Below are 13,824 nucleotides of genomic sequence, written 5' to 3'. Positions count from 1 at the left end.
AAAAGAGAGAGATTAAGAAACAGTTTAAACTGGGTTTGTCCTCAGCATTCAGGAAATATAATAGTTCTAAGATACTAAAGATGGAATAAAAAGGCATCAAAAATACAAGGCCCCATTACTGACATTCTTGGTTCTCATCTAGGCTCAAGTTTTTTGTTTTTTGTTTTTAATCTCTGAAAAGTCTTACTGCCTTTTTCCCCATTAAAAAAACAAAAACAAAAGGAGGTACTAAATGTAACAAAGTTTAGAACTTGTGCATATTTCTCTGATGTTGAGAACAGGCTAAGTTTCTTATTTGGGGGAGGCCGGCTTATCTAACAGCTGGAAGGAGGGGATAGACACAGAATTGGATTTTGTTACCAAAGGCTGATGGCTTTGAGCAACTTGCCTGGAGCAAGATTTTTGGTATTTTATGCTCCCTCTAGAATCCTCTCTGATTTTATGTGAAAGCAGAAGAGTTCCATAAAAAGAAGAGATGGCCCTGACCAGTGTGGCTCAGTTGGTTGAGCCTTAGCCCACACACCAAAGGTTGCTGGTTCCATTCTGGGTCAGGGCACATGTCCAGGTTGCAGGCTCACTCCCCAGTAGAGGGTGTGCAGGAGGCAGCCAATCAGTGTTTCTCACATAGATGTTTCTCTCTCTCTCTCTAAGATCAATTAAAAATATATTTTAAAATAAAGAAATTCACATATATAAAAGCCTAAGCGACCATCTGTTTGACTGGCAGCTATGACGCACAGTGACCACCAGGGGGCAGATGCTCAATGCAGGAGCTGCTGAGCTGCAGTAACTTGTCACTGTACATTACCCGAGAACCACCCTCTTGCAATCCAGGACCCCTTGGGAGGTGTCAGAGAGCAGGTTTTGGCCTGATCCCCGCAGGCCAGGCTGAGGGACCTCCCACAAATCTGTGCACCTGGCCTCTAGTATATTTATAAGTAAGTATGTTTATAAATAAACTAGTGACTCGGTGCATGGATTCGTGCACATTGAAAGGAAATTAATTAGAAGGTAGCTGGTGGGGCAGGACTGGGTGAGACGGGAGATGGGCTGGACATGCCCTGGAGCCAACCTCCCATGGTCCCTCCCCAGCTGCACCTGGGCCATGGCTCAAAGGGTGACTGGAATGAGCAGGGTCCCTCCGGCAGGTGGGGTCCCTTGGCCTGGCCTGTGGGGATCGGCCGAAACTGGCTCTCCAACATCCCCTGAGGGGTCCCGGAGTGCAAGAGGGCACTCTGCAAAGTTGCTGTTGTACAGGGTATGGAACGCAAGTGTGCAGTAAACCAGATTTGGGGCTGACAGTGCCCCAGCAGCAACATAACCCATGGCTGAAGGTGGAATCGCGTGACCCTGCGAGGAATCAGGCTCCCTCCTCTCTGGTTTTGGGGTGTGTCACCCGAGAACCGCTGTTGCCAAGTCACTGCAGCTCGGCAGTTCCTGCGTTGAGCGTCTGCCCCCTGGTGGTCAGTGTGCGTCATAGCACTGGTTGGACGGACAATTAGCATATTAGCCTTTTATATATAGAGATATGTAAATATATAAATAATTATACATACATAAATAAATAAAATCATATTTAAAGCTGCAAAGCCTTAGTCTACCTGTTTTATAGGTTTAATCTTTACATAAAATTTGAATATATCACTATAGTCTATTTATTTTCTAAGAGAGAAAGAAAATACCAGAGAGAAAAAGACCACAGCTGTGACTTCAAGAAGAAACCATATGAAAGCCGAAAATGGTCAACTGCCAGCACCTAACTGTAAGCTATTATCACAACACTTAAAAAGGGATATTTGGTTTAGTTGTTTTTTTTCCTAATAAGAGTTAAAGATTAGTAACATGAAATGTTTGTTTTTTGGGGGGAAATAGTTAACATTTAAGGTAAATACAATATCTTAAGCTAGTAAAGAAAATTTATACTTTGCTTGATAACAAATGAATTTAGGAAAGATGTTATTTTTAAATACAGCTAATTTAAGACTCGAAACAATTACTTTCTAAATCCTCACCTAAGGATATGTTTTTATTGATTTTTAGAGGAGAGAAAGGGTCAAACCCACAACCTAGGTATGTGCCCTGACCTGGAATTGAACCTACAATCTTTTTTTTGTGCACGGGGCTATGTTCCAACCAACAGAGCCACCCAGCCAGGGCATGACCTAAACAATTACTTTGAACTATCTTGAAAAGTACACACAGGTCAAAGCTGTGGAGGAGAAGTCAGAGTTAAACTAGACCCAGATTATGTCCTCCAGGGATTTAAAAGAGGAAACATGATATATACTTAGAAAGCTATAAAAATGTACTATAATGTAAGATTCCTTATGAAGGCAAGGTGACGAGGCTGTTCTGCTCCAGGCAATGCCTGAAGCAAGGTAAGTGTTCAATAAATATTTGTTGGATTAATGGATAACACAAGGCAGAGAGTGTTGAGTCATATGAGAATTATAAAAAAAAAAAAAAAAAAAAAAAAGGCCCTGGTCAGTGTGGCTCAGTTGGTTGAGTGTCCTTCCATGCACCAAAAGGTTGCTGGTTTGCAGTCGAGGCACTGATTGACATTTCTCTCTCCCTTTCCTTTCCTCTCTCTAAAATCAGTAAAAACGTATTTTAAAAAAATATTTTAAGGGAAATTGCAATAGAAAGGACAGGTGACTTCAGCATCTTTGAAGTTACATACTTAGAGTTAATTAAGCAGACAGTCAGGCCATGAACAGAATCTCCTTTGCATTACGATTGTTTCTCAAATCCATCAATTGCTTTGTCATCCTCTTCAAGTAAGATCCTGAACACATTAGGTAATTGAACACATTACTTGTTACACTGGGCTCCACGAAATGAATGTTAGACTAGATGACAAATAAGCAAGGTGTTTTTGGATGGCTGAATGATTATATGGGTAATGATTACGTGAGTAGCCTATCAAAGCTCTGATTCATAGACAGTACCGCCTAGCAGAGAGACCTAACAGAAAGATGTTCGATAAATAATAGCAGGGGTGTTAATGCAAATGTGACAAAACGTGTGAGGACAATACATTAATGATTGAGGTTTGGAAAACGGGGCGGGGGGAGGGAAATATCATTAAGGTCATTTTAGTTTTACTGTTTTATTATTTAAACTGACTTCAACCAAAAAACTTGCCTTTGCCCACCCTATATAATGCTAGACCTAGTTCACTTTGAAATCCTTTGGACTGTTTTCTCACAACTTTCTGAATAGTTGACTAAATATACATAGTGGCTGTTTGTCTTGGGGTGCTTTCTTACACTGAGCTCTTTACTAGATCTTAGTGACTCTGGTGCCTGCTACAGTGTCACCAGTTGGCAGCAAAACCAGACAAACACGAACAATATACTATTTATATGTAGAAAGCTAAGCTGACTAATCTTAAAGGGAATTTTTTAAAAAAATCTGAAATTAGGACCTTTTCAAGGTTAGATTACTGTTTCTTTTTAAATGTTGGAGGCTGTAGATGGTACTCTTTTTAATGTTCTAGGCCAGCCGTGGGCAAACTACGGCCCACGGGCCGGATCCGGCCCCTTCGGCTGTTCTATCCGGCCCGCGGAGCCGAAAGAGCAGAGGGTTCTCTTGCTCTCCCCTCCGCTCCTTCACCAGCAGCAGTGTTAACATGGCAACGTCGGGAAACACGGCCGCAGCTCCTTCTTCTGAGTGGGCTGATTTATATCTGCCCATTCAGTAGAAGGAACAACCACTCAATCTTCCAGAGGCTCCTTGTAATGCCCGCGGACGCGTCCCCTGACATCACCCTGGGAATGCGTAGACACGTTAATCGTGGTGATGTAGGGAGACACGCCCCTGGAGAGCACAGTATCAGAGCATTAGCTAAAAAGGAGACCAACAACACTGTTCCCACTGAAGTTGATGCTTTAAAGACCAAAAACCTTTCAACCCAGTCTACATTCCATCTACATCTACGTCCCGGGCATAATTTGGAAGTTGCACTAAAGAAAATGTTTAATTTACTGTTTACATATTTTGTTCTTTTCTATTTGTTTTAGTTTTAAATTATTTTATTATATTTAAGTTTAATTTGAAAGGCTTTTGTACCTTTCCTTTGTTAGGCAATTTTATTTTGCCTTTGCCATCTTCAATATAAGGTATGTTATTGTGCTATGATTCCTCCATTTTTTGAAGTTTCAAATTATAATATTTAGTGTTTACATTCTTCTTGTTAAAATGTTTGAAATGAATAAAACTATTGAAATAAAATAAAAAAAAGACCGTACCCTTTTATGTAATGATGTTTACTTTGAATTTATATTAGTTCACACAAACACTCCATCCATGCTTTTGTTCCGGTCCTCCGGTCCAGTTTAAGAACCCATTGTGGCCCTCGAGTCAAAAAGTTTGCCCACCCCTGTTCTAGGCAAAATAAAAATTGTCAGTCCTCTGTGGATCCCACTGTCTTTTACATAAATTATTTTCTAAAATTTAGACACATGAATGCTAAGAATGGCATTACAGAGACTAATTGTAATTATTTCTTTTTTTTCTTTTTAATATATCTTTATTGTTCAGATTATTACAGTTGTTCCTCTTTTTTCCCCATAGCTCCCCTCCACCCGGTTCCCACCCCACCCTCTGTCCTTACCCCCCTCCCCCACTGTCCTCATCAATAGGTGTACGATTTTTGTCCAGTCTCTTCCCGCACCCCTCACACCCCTTTCCCCCCCGAGAATTGTCAGTCCACTCCCTTTCTATGCCCCTGATTCTATTATATTCACCAGTTTATTCTGTTCATCAGATTTTTTATTCACTTGATTTTTAGATTCACTTGTTGATAGATATGTATTTGTTGTTCATAATTATTATATTTACCCTTTTCTTCTTCTTCCTCTTCTTAAAGCAGGGGTCCTCAAACTTTTTAAACAGGGGGCCAGTTCACTGTCCCTCAGACCGTTGGAGGGCCGGACTATAGTTTAAAAAAAAAAACTATGAACAAATTCCTATGCACACTGCGGGCCCGGGATGAGTCGGCTGCTAAGCAGGACAGGCAGTGGTACCCGGCGGGCCGGAAAAATGTCCTCGGTGGGCCACATGTGGCCCGCAGGCCATAGTTTGAGGACACCTGTCTTAAAGAATACCTTTCAGCATTTTATATAATACTGGTTTGGTGGTGATGAACTCCTTTAGCTTTTTCTTATCTGTGAAGCTTTATCTGACCTTCAATTCTGAATGATAGCTTTGCTGGGTAGAGTAATCTTGGTTGTAGGTTCTTGCTGTTCATCACTTTGAATATTTCTTGCCACTCCCGTCTAGCCTGCATAGTTTCTGTTGAGAAATCAGCTGACAATCGTATGGGTGCTCCCTTGTAGGTAACTAACTGTTTTTCTCTTGCTGCTTTTAATATTCTCTCTTTGTCTTTTGCTCTTGGCATTTTAATTATGATGTGTCTTGGTGTGGTCCTCTTTGGATTCCTTTTGTTTGGGGTTCTCTGCACTTCCTGGACTCGTAAGTCTATTTCTTTCACCAGGTGGGGGAAGTTTTCTGTCATTATTTCTTCAAATAGGTTTTCAGTATCTTGCTCTCTCTCTTCTTCTGGCACCCCCATAATTCGGATGTTGGTACGCTTGAAGTTGTCCCAGAGGCTCCTTACACTATCTTCATATTTTTGGATTCTTTTTTCTTTTTTTCTTTATCGCTTGGGTGTTTTTTGCTTCTTCGTATTTCAAATCTTGGACTTGATTCTTGCGATCCTCTCATCTTCTGTTAGATCTCTGTATAATATTTTTTATTTCAGTCAGTGTATGCTTAATTTCTAGTCGGTCCTTTTTCATATCCTCGAGGGTCTCGCTAAATTTATCGTCCTTTTCTAGAAAATTCTTGAAAAACCTTATAACCGTGGTTTTGAACTCTATATCCAGTCATTTGCTTTCCTCCATTTCTTTCATTTGTGACCTGTTTCTTTGTCTCCGCATTTTGGCTGCTTCCTTGAGTTGATAGAGTGGCTTTGTGTGCTAGGTGTCCTATAGGGCTCAGTGACTCAGCCTCCCCAGTTACCTGAGGTGGACACTCTTGGTGACCCCTTTGTGGGCTGTGTGCACAGTCTTGTTGTAGTTAAGCCTTGGTTGTTGTTGGTATCACTGGGAGGAATTGACCTCCAGGCCAATTGGCTGTGAGGATCAGCTGTGTCTACAATGGGGGAACTTCTGTGCTGGAGACACCCTTATGAGACAAGACTTGCTTCAGTGGGGCTTTGGTGCTCACTGAGTCTGCCCCCTGAGTGTGTCCCTTATGGATCTGAGGAGTTGTAATCTGGATGGTCCCACTCTGACCCCTGGGTACACTGGCTCTTGGATCTCCAAGGAGGTGCTAATTTAGCCTCTGCATGAGGCCACCCAGCAGGAGCTACGGAGAGATCTGCAGATTCATCTTCTTTGTTTGGGGTTTGGAGGTGCCCAGATGAGGCCCAGCTGTGAAGCAATGCAAGCTGCTGTGGGGCCTTGGGCCTTCTTTTGGATGGTCTGGGTCTCACTGACTCAGCTGCAGTTTGTTAGGTAAGTTTAGAATTCAAAGGACCCATTCATATGCAAAAGCCTCTGCGCTCAGCTTGGATGGGGCGGAGTCTCAGGGTGGAGCTACCAGCAATGGCTTTGTGGGGTGGGATCTCAGGGCGGAGCAAACAGCTATGGCTTCCCATCAGCCCTGCCCTAAGAGGCCCCCCGGGTCTCAGTGTCCCTTGGTAATCGCTGCAAGCACCTCTGAGAGAAAGCCACCCTCAAGTTTCGCCTGCTGCCAGACAGTCCAGTTTCTCCCCGTATGAGTCTGGGTCCCCAGAGTCTCACCCAGAACTGGAGTTCAGAGAGGTCAGGAGCTTTTGTCTCCCTCCCGATTGAGAAAGCCAGCTTCGTACTCAGTTGCCAGCCCTCTCCTTGTGCACGCCTCCATACCTCTGCCTTCCGCAGCTCCTGTAAGTCTCAGTGTGCTTTTCTCTTTCCTTCTAGTTGTAGAATTTCCACTCAGCCAGCCTTTCTGTGGTTCTGGATGATGTGTGTTTTGTCTTTTAGTTGTAGTTTTGAAATTGTTGTGCGAGGCAGCAGTTTAGGTGTTTACCTATGCCGCCATCTTGGTTTCTCCATCTGTAATTATTTAATGCAGATTGTTGAGTCTTTAAATAACATCATCCTAAATGTTCAAAATCAAGACACCTTGATTTCCTTTAGTTCTTGGTCGTAGACATAGGTGCTTGTCCACACCACCTAGTACATCAGACTACTAGGTTTCAAGAAGTAGAAGGCCTCATGCAATTAAAACTATTATTTCTTTAAGGCATTTTAAAAATTCATTTCTGTTTTTACCACAATTTGATTATTTTTGGAAAAGAGATTAGGCATCTTTGATAGTGTTACTAACATTACCATTTTAAGCAAACATTTACTCATGTACTGTTATTGAATCCTATTTTTCCTTTGATCATAAGTGATTTATTTATGTTACCCAGATTGCTAAGGAAACAAACTATGGAAAAAATTGATAAGTCTGCTGATTTTATTGTTCTATAAGCAATGTAGGAACTTGATAAAGTTTAGAAAACACATATCAACTCAGTGATTGACAGTGTGAAGTTTTTGTTATAGATCCTTCTGTACCATTATGAACATATAACTGTTTTACAACAAAATTATATTATACATCCTGTTTTATAACCTGCTTTTCAACTTAAAAATATGTTGTAAATCTCTTTCCATTACATTAAATGTGTTTCTACATCATTTTAATGACTTCATATTGTGATATTTTATGACATATTATAATCTGTTTTAGTTCTTTATTATTAGATACTATTGATGTCTGTTTTTTCTCTTATAATATTGAAATGAGCATCTTTTTCAAATTAAATCTTTATTTACATTGTTGAATAATTCATTAATATAAACAATAAAAAATAAAGTACAAAGTGAAAATCACATATAATTGCACCATTCAAAGATAAGTACCCTAAACTTCTTCATTTTTCAAATATATAGGGTAGGGTAAAAGTAGGTTTATGGTTGCTCATGTGGAAAATAATACAATAATTAATAAATAATAATACAAGAATAAACTCTGTGTTTCACATACTCACAACTGTAAATCTACCTTTGCCCCACCCTGTATATACTTTATGTGACACATCTACACATCTGTTTAGATAGATAGCATTCAAAATTTCATGCTGTTCTATAATCTGCTTTTTCCCACATGTCATTGACATCTTTTAGTGTCATTAAACATTGACCTACATCATCATTTTTCATGGCTCCATGGTCTTCTATTGCACCACAATTCGTTTAACCAACCCCCAGTTCAGGACCATTTGAAGTTTTTAGTTGGTCTATACAATGTCCTAATAAACATCTTTTAAGTAGTTGTTTAAGTAACTCTAATAAAGAAATTGATTTTCTTTGGGGAAATGTTACATGTAATACTATTTTCTGGAGCTTCACAAGGCGTATTCGTATATTAAGCAAGTATTTACTGAGCATCTACCAACTGTGCTAGTTGCTGGGATTAATATATTCAAGGCTCTGGAAATTCTTACAGTAAAGATGAAAGAAATCTCTGAAATTTTTTAAATTTAAGGTTTCCCAACTTGTATTCTATTTTGGTTGTTGGTCATGGAAACGTTTCCCTTTTTGAAATAGAATATCACTCGTATTTCAAATGAGCATCTTTGTATTTCACTTGTCTTACTTGGAGCAGAATTTAGAAAATGCTAATCTAATATCAGTCTTGTTGAAAACTACTAATTAAGTGCCTGTATCTACCTGTTACTTTTATAGGAACTCTGAAAAAAAAATCTTGGGAATTATTTAGAGGAAAGATATGTTTTAGACGTTTCAGAAGAATACATCTTTGATCTAAATTGCCAGATTAACTTCCAGAGTAAGTAGTATTTTGGTATAAATATTTTGGTGGGACACTGGGATTTTATTTTGCTTTGTTGGTTTTTAAAAAAATAGTATTCATATCATTAGAACCACAGGGCACTTGAACATAAGAGGAGAATGTGAGATATAGTTTCCAGCTCTTCAGGATTTGTTGGGGGAAAGGAGTGAATTTTCCCGGGGAAATAGAATAGACCGAGGAGGAGAGAATAAAAAAGAAAGAGATGAGATCATTAAAAGGAATTAAGGATGGAGGTTATGAAGATTTTATAGCAACATGTGGAATAATTAAAATAAGACATTTCATATAAAAAGGATCCAGAGTCCCATTTATAATATGTAAAAACCAGCAAGAAAAAAAAATTGAGTGGGAGGGAGGAAATCCAATAAAATAATAGTGTTCGGATTTGGGTGCTTCCTCCCCCTCAACTCTAATTGTGGTTTTCATTTTTATTTTTAAAATACATAATACAATTGAAAAAGAAATACTAAAGGATCAGACAAAATTAGGAGAAGAAAGGCTTATGGAGGAGGAGGAAGAGAGGTTGAGTCGGACAAAGGCAACACATAGATTAAAGTGAACAAGGGTAGGAGAAAGAACATCCCATTTGTCCTGGAGGAGATCATTAATGGCACCGGTGCTGTGAAGTGGACAAAAGCTCGTCTGTAGTGGGGTCAGATGAGAGAACTGGAGAAGAATAATTTTTTTTTCAGGACCTAGGAGCATAATAATTCACTGAGAGGTTCCCACCAGCCACTGTTACTTTGGTTTGGGTTTTATCACGTAGGGATTTTGCCTATATCATTTTTTTTTACCCCAGAAGCTGATAAATGAAAACCTAAAAAAAAAAATCCTGTGAGTAAGTTTCTTTGCCCTTATATTTGAACTGAATAATAAAGAAATGGTAAATTCTTTTTCTGAGCTGTGATAGAAATGCTACCATATAGAAATCTTAATAATATGCTCTGTGTATACCATTTAAAAACAGGAGAACCTGGTCACCCCAGGTCATTTCAGGTGCCTTTTTTCCCCTCAGTGATTTGTGTATATTTTATCCATAAAAGACAAATTATTATGAAAGGGTATGAAATATAGGTTTAAGAAACTCAAAGAACAAAGTGCATTTTTTGCTGTTTGAATTTCTTAAAATTAAGTTCTTAAGACTCCTGCTGCTTACCTTTAAGCAAGCAACCTTGGAACTACTCCATGAAACCCGGTTAAAGGACGAACCAAAGAGTTTCCATATATATATATATATATATTTTAAAGCAGATGGGAGAGAGAACATTAAGTCTCCCAGTATCCATACTTATTAACTCAATTGAATGCCTGTGGTGGGTCTCTCGGGAGCACACAGTAGCAGCCTCTTTGTATTACAACTCAGCCGGAAGCATTTATTCCCTTGTAATTAAGGCCAAGGGTGCCACCAGTGATGCGAATGGAAGCAATTATGTGGATTATTCAGTTCCCTCAACATGTCTCAAGAGTTTGTATGTTTGTGGCTTTATGTTTGTGTGAAGTCCCTGTATTATATTTCCCTTGGTTCTCCCTGGCTCTGCAGGTCCAACCTCAGATAAGAACAATAGCTAACACTTCCTCCATGCCAGACATTGTGCTGGGGGCTTTAGATACATTATCTTTGTCCATCTTTTCAAAACTCTGTGGGGGTTAAATGTGAATTCATAGGTCCCCAGAACCAGATACTGAAATGAAGTTCATATACAGGGTTTTATCCCTGAGGTGGCTCTAGGAGAGACCAGTATGGAGTGGGGGAAGCAGGCCAAGGATAGGGAGTTGAGCTAAACGAGGGAGCATCTCAGGCCAAATCCTCCAATCTGTCCCACAGAGCAACTCTGGGCCATGGGCTGGGAAAGGGAGCTTGACTTCCATCCAGGAGTATATAGTCATTGATTAACAACCAACAGGGGTAGCAAAGTATATTGGGGTATGGGTGGGGGACTCTATGAAAGAGGAGTAGCAGGTGCTTACTGGAGAAGGTGGGACAGAAACACCTACATTCTCTGCTGCATGTAGGTACAATGACCTCCACGTGACAGTTGAGGCCACTGAGTCTTGCCCAAGATCTCAGGGCTCATACGTGTAACACAAAATGATTTCAATTTGATTTTGTTTTCTAAAAATGCCAAGAGTAGTCTGAGGACCAATTCATTAATTCTTTGTTAAACTAAGCTTCAGCTACCCAAGTCCCTAAGGTAAACTCACAGAACAGACTAAAACTTTGGACCATTGGTGTGCTTTGTAGAATGGACCGCTCCCAAACCATCTAACCAACAGAAATTGCCCAGTTCTCATAGAACTATGTAAAAAAAGAATTCCACGAGTCTTTCTTAACAAGATGTATTCACACAGATCCCGTTTTTACATGATGATGATGTCAGTTTAAAATGCTGACCTGATTTTCTACACACTCATCATCCTCTAATCTCCCTGTTTTTCAAACAGAGTTTATTTTCCTCACCAGATCACTAACATGATTTTCTTGGTTTGGGAAATTGTCTTGTTTTCTGAAACAGCTTAAAAATTCTTTTTTTTGTAAACTTTAAAGGAGTTCACTTTATTTTTTCTAAATGAATTCTCTTTATTTTCCTGTTTTAAAACGGGGAGTGCATACACTTCTTGGCTATCCCTTTCCACTGCGTAAAGAGAGGCAATGTTTGTGCGTAGTGGTGGGTGACCAGTGACGTGATCTGTGTTAAGAACGGCTGTGCTGGAGCAGGTGCCTGGAGGGAAACAACTGGTAACCCCACCTACATCAAGGAATCAGCTAGAACGTTGCTGGTCCAAAGGTGAAGCAAAGGTAGAGAAAGCGCCTGGACAGAGTGAGAGCACTTACAGGGGAAGGCTGGAGGATGGGGGAGCTGCACAGCCAGCCGTCTTCTGTAAGTTGTGGATAAAGGGGGAAATGCTTTTTTTGTTTTTAGACACCTGGTGAGGATGATGCTCTGTAGGTGCGTTGAATCCTAGTCTCTGCTGTGCTATCGGGACTGTCGAGGCGGGGAGACGGAGGGAAAGGCTGGAGTGCTGGCAGAAGGTTCTGCGATTCTAGATGATGAAAGGTAACCCTTCCGTGATGCTTATTAAATGTAAGGGACTGTTCTAAACATTTAATGTATGTTAACTCCTTGAATTCTCCAAACAGCCCTGTGAGGTAGGTACTTGTATTACCTCCATTTCACAGAAGAGGACACTTGAGGCACAGAGAGATGACATAACTTGTTCACCATCACACAGCTGGGTAGTTGTGGAGCTCGGATTCAAGTCCGGGTTATCTGCTTTCAGATTCCATGCTCCTACCCATTACTCAGCGCCTCCCAGCCAGAATGTAGAGAAGGTGCTCATAGCATTACTCGAAATGATGCACTTGTAGTTTAATCTATTTGTGAATGCCTTGCAACTTTTTATTGAGGGCTCTGTTTCAATACCATGGAATAGCTAAGCTATAGGAGAAAACTTGACTTCTGAGGGTTAGAAACGTTTACCAAAAGGCCTTCAAGCTGATAGCACGTAGAAAAGTCCACGTACCTGCTGGGCAACTGCAAGCAGAGGTGCTCCCTTCTCTGTGGAGGAGACGGCGTTCCCTCCCAGGGGGGCTGCCAGGGCAACAGTTTTATCAGTTATATCACAAAGTCATCTCAGCACCCAGCTGCTCGCTAAGAATTAAACTGCTGGAACCAGATCTGGTGAGCCTCATGTTACCGTGGTGTGGAGAGGGTGTGCAATTACTGTGATATATTTAGTTTTTCAAAACAGTTACCTTTAAGATGCACTTTCTTACCAAAAAATAATACATGTTGATATTACTTGTGGTTATTTGCTTCATGTCCCCAAGTAAAAAATCACACACCTATTTATTCTGAGCAAAGTCAACCTCCTGCCCAGTTTATGGTTTGTGGACAGGACTGCCTGGGGGAAGGCAGGGAACACTCACACTCCCAAAGGAGCCCAGAGCTGCTAGTGCCTCTGCTGCCCTCTAGAGGCTCTCAGGTGAAGACAGCTCTTCTCGGAACCTCCCTGGTGAAGTGTAGGGAGATGCCCTCCTTACTCTTCCTTTTGAATCTCCAATAAATGCCACTTGTCAAAAGGTGATGAGGTAAAAACACTCAGAACGTCCAAAAGCAACAATGGGACTTAATAAAAATTCTAAGCCAGGCCTTTGATAGTTACTCTGTACTCAGGGAAGGTATAAAGCTTCTGTCCTGTGTTTCCTAACCTCCCCCTCCCCAATCTCAGACAGTAGATAGAAATTAGTCAAGGTTGTTTTAAGACTATAAATAGAGCTGACACAAAGCATCTGCCCCATGCCAGGTACTAGTCTAAGTGCTTCCCATATACTAACCTATTTAATCTATGTAACAGTTCTGTGAGATGTGTAGTGTGATCATCTCCATCTTACAAATAGGGAAGCTGAGGTTAGGAAAATTATTAAATATTTCTCACAGTACATGAGTGACAGAGCTGGATTCGAACCCAGGTATGTCTGGCTACGTGGACTGGACTTGTGACCACTTTGCATATTGCCTCTTTTATAGCTATTAGAGCGTGCATCAAAAGTCTAACTTTAAGGTAGAGGTTTTGCTAAATAACTTTAACCTGGATCTAGAGGAGATTATTGGCCTGGACACTTTCAAATATGACAGACAAAAATGGAGGAAGAGGAGAAGCAGAAGAAGGAGGAGAAGGAAAGAGGAAGAAGGAACTATTGCAGAGATGTGGCAACAAAATATGATGCGTGGTCCATGTTTATATCTTAAGTATAGGAAACAAAGCTATAAACAACATTATTGGGAAATTTGAATATGGACTGTATTGGATAATAACATATTCATGTTAAATTTCTTGAATACGATCCTTTCATTGTGATATAGGAATATGTTGTTGTTTTAAGTGATACTTGATGAAGTATTTATAGGT

Source organism: Plecotus auritus (genome assembly GCF_963455305.1).
Source record: "Plecotus auritus genome assembly, chromosome: 12".
In the NCBI taxonomy this organism is placed as follows: Eukaryota; Metazoa; Chordata; class Mammalia; order Chiroptera; family Vespertilionidae; genus Plecotus; species Plecotus auritus.
The sequence above is the reverse complement of the archived record's forward strand: the minus strand, read 5'-3'. Positions refer to the sequence as shown.